Raw genomic sequence first — 5,753 nt, 5'->3', positions numbered from 1 at the left:
GGCCGCTGTTGCCATTCTGAAGTGTAGGTGAGTCAGAAGTAGAGGTTGATGGGTGAAATGTCAGGGTGGACGCTTTCAGAAGTTAGTGCGGCGTCGCAGATTGCTACAAGGAAAGAAAGCTGGACACCAGTATATAGATTCATTTTCGTAAACGAAACAAACCGCACGAAGTTATTGACTCTACAGAAGTCTTTGCAATCGTGTTCAGGACAGGAAAGCGTTAAAAAAAATGACCGCCCTTCCTCGATCCCAGACGGAGGCGTATGCCATGTAGTGTTACACTACTGAATAAAAGTTCCCGCCAAGCGTAGGGTTTAGTAACAAAGACCGTACTTTTTGCGTGCTAATGATAGTTTCATTTGTTCCACTTCATTTCAAAATGTCCGCTGTTCCTTTTGAATTATCATCAAAAGCCTACTCAGGTCCACTGCAGTACGAAAGCCTATCCCATTGACCTCCAACCGCTTATGTCCTGCACTGCTCGAGCTCGCTCTTTGCCCCGAATTGTCTTATTTCATGAAGATCCTGAAGCGCTCAATTTTCCTTTTACAAGAATAAATAAACGTTTACTCCTCCTTATCCTCCTCCATCACTCAATTGTGTTACCGCGAATTTTAATTACAGTTTTCTTTTCACCTCAACGGCTCTGTTTTTTAAGGAGAAAGATTTAAGTGCCCTACTGTGCAAAAACCGACGTTGCTGCTGTTGTTCGGTAGAAAAAATGGCCGCCTCGGTAAGAGTAAATGTAAAAACCACTTTAGCGTTCGTGTGTAATTTGAATTCGGGTTGCCAGGGCATAAATTGAGTGCGCTACCACAGTGCTACCTCCCTAAGTTGGCAGCGCTTGAACAAAACTTAAAACAGTGCGTGTGGCGTGTCACGCGACGTAACGGCAGGGAAGTAAAAACTGCAGAAAGCTCACAGTAACGCGTAAGACTTGAAGGGAGTGAAGCTGCACGCAACCATCACGGCTATCACGATGGTTTAAGTCCATGATTGCAGCCTATTTGCTCTTCATCGCTGCCACAACGACCTTTACTCCATCATTGTTGCTGTGAGTGTCAGCTTCTTCATTTCTTGGGAAGTGACAATCATTGGACATCACCTTGCAGGGGCGTACGCTATAACCTGTCTTTTCGATCCGAGCAAGTGTTGCCACGATTACGGCGGACGCTGGAGTTTTCTTTTTTGGCCAATCTTGGCCAATCTCACTAAGTGGGGATGCTTCCCTCGACAAACGTACGCGGGGGACGCTGGCCGGTAGCCGCGACGCACGCACACAACCGCTAGACATTTGCTTGAATTTGTTAACTGCCGTGCGGTCGCCGCGAGACCAGCAGTTTCTTGGTATTGTTAACTGCGGGCGCAAAAAATTGCGTTTTGCTACACAGCTTCGCCGTTACACACACGGCGCGCCCCGGCTGCGCAGAACGCTGATTCAGGGGAAGTAGTGGCGTGGGCCACCAGTATGTTTGCTGTATTAATCCGCGCCACAAGGCGAAGAAAAAAATTACACCATCTTCCCTTAGGGTAACCCTGAGTAGTATGCGAAGCAGCCATGGGGTCGACCGAAGTTCCCATTAGTTTTCAGTTCGTCGTTTCTGTTGACGTTCGGCTTCGCGTGCCTTCGTTGTACGCTTCTTGACGTAGTTTGAATGCGGGAAGGACGTAAGGCGCGTTCGGCACATGCTCCCGTCTCGGTTTGTAGCGCAGTGGGAGGAGCGCCACGTACCTCCCGTTGCGGCCAGAGAGTCGTGGGATCGAAACCGGGCGCCGCCTAACTATTTCTTTTTATAGTGGACTGCGCTGACGTCAGCCCAAACGCTGACGGGGCTGAAGAGATGCGCATGCGCAGTAGAATACGGACGGCGGACGACAAGGGAGGGAGGGACACAGCCCCGAGCATGAGATGCTCCGCATCTAAAAGATGCAAATACAATGTTTTTTCAGCAGTAAAGAGGTCTTTGATGCGTATCGCCAGGTTTTCGCCGTCAAAGCTCGTAAGCTGATTTAAGTGCTCAAGATATACTATTCCCCATGCGCCGCTGGCTGTCTTGTCCGTCGTGTCGGTTGCGACGCCGATGAAGACGCTAGCTTTTTTTTTTTTTTTTACCTAACGAGTTAACTAACGTTTACGCATTAAAACGCGAAATAGTTTCACAGTGAAAATACGCTTGGTCGCCATCACCCTAACGTAAATATCTTGCCGCAATTTTCTTTCTCGCTTTCTTGCCCCAAGTACGGCTGCCGTCGGAGGAGACTCCTGTCACGGCTTTAACGGTGAGCGCCGCCAGACTTCACTGTAGGCACCACAAAGCTTATGCGAGAAGGCGGGCTGAAAGTTCGAATTTTCTCTGAGGATAAGAAATCAAGTAGCAAACTTTGTCCAACAACCGGAAATCGTGGATGGGGAAACAATTCGTGAGTTTAGTGTTTTGCTTCCAAGAGCGCTTGCTATATTAGTTGATGGCCTCAATTTGCGCCAGCAAACGCCGCTTCCCACGCCCAGGCAAAGAAGGTACATCCGTACACTTTCCGACTAGCTTACATGGAGGAAACAGTTTGTTCCTCCATACTTGCCTAAAGTATATTCTGTCGCTAGTGTCCACGCCATTCTGCGAAAGCGTTGTATGCCTCCATGGGCGCCAGAATAGTCAGTACTTCGGCCAGACGTTCGGCGTAGCACGGCCGGCAACGTTCTTGTAACTGCGTAAATTTAGTGGTTTGTTTAAACAATGGACGGGCCAAAAAGTTCTGCAGTTAATAAATGCTATTCCGCACAAATGAAGGTTTCTCTAATCCTTTCAAGGTTCGAAGTATGTGAAGCGTTATAAAAAAAAAAAAAGCAGGGGCCTTGCGTTTGCTGTTCACACCCAAACGGAGCAGGCCGTCGTTAATTTGTTAAGAAATAGTTATTACTCCGACCGGGGTATATCTTCGCTTTTCATTAACAGCACGAAACAAAAATATTGAAATGGCTTTCAATGTCATCATTCCACGGAAAGAAAAAAAAGATTATTAGAGGTCTCAGCTACGCAATGCTCCTGACTGCTTACTGGTCGGCGACGGCAATATGGTGCTTTATATTAGTTCCTTCAGAAATCGCCTACCTTAACTGAACACTACGACAACAATAACGCGGATTGCTTTACAGCGAAGCTGAATATCTCAAATCCCCCTAGTTCTCGCGCCTGTGTGGAACAAATACTCGACGTCATCATCATCATCATCCTTGTCAGCCTACTCGGGTCCATTGCAGGACGAAGGCTTCTCCCAATTACATCCAACAGCTCCTGTCCTGCGCCGCTCGAGTCACAGTTTACCCCAGAATTTCTTTACCGTATTTACTCGCGTAATGATCGCACTTCTTTTTCCCAAAAATATGGTGCAAAGTTAGGGGTGCGATTATTACGCGAGGTAAATTTTTCGGGAAAAAGTTTCAGCGAAGAAAATGCAAGTTGCAGGTCAGAATGTTTACGATAAGTCTCATGAACATAATAATAAACATAACAAATAAAAACATAATAAAAACTCCACTGACCACCGAATGACCACCGAGCGATGCAAAATGCAGTGTTTTCATTACGGAACGCGAAGAATTACGGAATTTCGGAACGCGCCGGAACGAGTTTGCTGTGAGGTGAGAACAGGTCGACCAATAAGCGGCTGCTGCTGTCACAGTGTGGGACATCAAGACACGGCTGCCGACGCAGCAAGCCGAGCGCGTTTTATTATGTTTTGTGAGTACATTAAGTGCATTTAGTGAGAGTTTCTTCCGCACCAATAATGAACTCATGCACGCTTGCCGATATCGCTAATATCATCAAGTCCACGGCGATAACGTAGCCATGTCCGCTTTGAAAGATTAGGAAACTAACGTAAGCAGGCCCATCGTCGTCTAGACTTGGCACACAGCGACATATGGCTGCGGCAAGTTCAGGGTGCGATCATTACGCGGGAAATAAAAAAAGTCATATTTTGACGATTAACTTCAGGGGTGCGATCATTGCGCGAGTGCGATCATTATGCGAGTAATTACGGTATTTCATCTCTCCAACGGATTACTGACCTTCCCCTCCTGGACCCATTTCTTGATACCCACTCTGTTACCCTAATTGTCCATCGGTTGTAATTTCGCCGAACTACGTGTCCATCCAAAGTCCATTTCGTTTTCTTTACGTGAACTATGATATATTCTACTATAGTTTGATCTCTGATCCAAGAAACTCGTTTACTTTGTTTAAGTGTTAGTCCGATCATTATTTGTTTCATGGCCCGTTGAGCCCATCTAAGTTGGCTTCCCAGTTGTTGAGTATAGATCCAAGTTTCCGCTTCGTTTGTCATCACCGGAAGGACGCATTGGTTGCATATTCTCCCTTTTAGTGATAGAGGTAGCTCGCTTTTTATTATTTGGGAGTTTGCCGAGTGCACCCTAGCCTATACGAATTATGCGCCGGATTTCTTTCTCGTCGTTGGGATCTGCACAGACGACCTGACCGACGTAGTTAAAATCTTCCACTTGTTCCAGCGTTTTGTTGCACATGCTGAACAGGGCGCTTTCGTCATGTTTATTCATCATTACTTTAGATTTACTTGTGTTTATTTTTAGCTCGACAGCCCTTTCGAAATTTAGTTCCTCAAGCATTTTATGCAAGTGTTCTGCCAGCTTGCTTAGCAAGACTATGTCGTCTGCGAACCTCGAATGACCCAAGCATTCTCCGTTTATTCCGTAATACAGTGTCTTCCCAGCCAACCTTCCTGAATACCCCCTACAGAAAAGCTGTGAAGTTTTGGCGAGACGGTATCACCCAAGCGTACGCCTCTAAGGATCCCGAATTTGTCGCTTGACTTGTGAAGAATTATCCTTCCCGTAAATCCTTTATATATGCCGTCTAGGAGTCTTATACGTTTCCTCTGTCCCCTGGTTTTTGTATACTCAGAGTGTGTGTGTGTGTGAGAGAGAGAGAGAGAGAGAGAGAGAGAGAGAGAGAGAAAGAAAGAGAGAGAGAGAGAGAGAGAGAGAGAGAGAGAGAGAGAGCTGTTTATTAGATGAAAGTAGAGAGGTTTGGCCGGCATGTTCCCGCCTAGATGCTACTCTGCGGGGATCGGGAGAATGGAGTAAAGGCCCTAAAAGAAGTAAGGCAGAAGAAAGGGGGAAAAAGACGTTAAAAGAAAAAGTTAACACAAAGCTTTGCGTGGTGAGGTAAAAGTTCACTCGATCAGCACTGCTGCTGTGCTCACTGAATCAAACGTTTTTTGATAGTCTATAAATGCCACGTGAATCGGTTTAGTGTATTCTGCGGATTTTTCTACCACTTCATTAACGACGCAGATCTGACCCATTGTTGAGTATCCTCTCCTAAACCCAGCCTTCTTTCTGGGTTGTTGGGAGTCTATGCTGTTACTCCTCTGGTTAACTATCATTGTTAAGCGTGCGTACAACTGAGGATAGTCTGATGTGTCTGCAGCTCTTAGGATAATGTTGGCGTTTTTACAGGCTGTGGAACGAAAACTCGGGGACTTGAGTTAGGCGGATGGAAAAATTCACAAAAAATATAATAACAAGGCCTTAGGGCCTCCATATTTTTATATGCGTTATACTGACCCTGAAAGAATGTCCTGCCTGCAGCGCGTTCGTATTTATAGGTGAAGCCGACTTTGAGGAACTTGGTGTATGCTTTTTCTTCATGAGCTTAGTAGGACTTGATTGCTGGCTAGTCGGTTCATGACGTACGAAGGAATAAGTTTGCGCT

Source organism: Haemaphysalis longicornis, unplaced genomic scaffold (genome assembly GCF_048455015.1).
Source record: "Haemaphysalis longicornis isolate Haplotype H1 unplaced genomic scaffold, Haemaphysalis longicornis Haplotype H1 scaffold_7, whole genome shotgun sequence".
NCBI classification, from domain to species: domain Eukaryota; kingdom Metazoa; phylum Arthropoda; class Arachnida; order Ixodida; family Ixodidae; genus Haemaphysalis; species Haemaphysalis longicornis.
The sequence above is the reverse complement of the archived record's forward strand: the minus strand, read 5'-3'. Positions refer to the sequence as shown.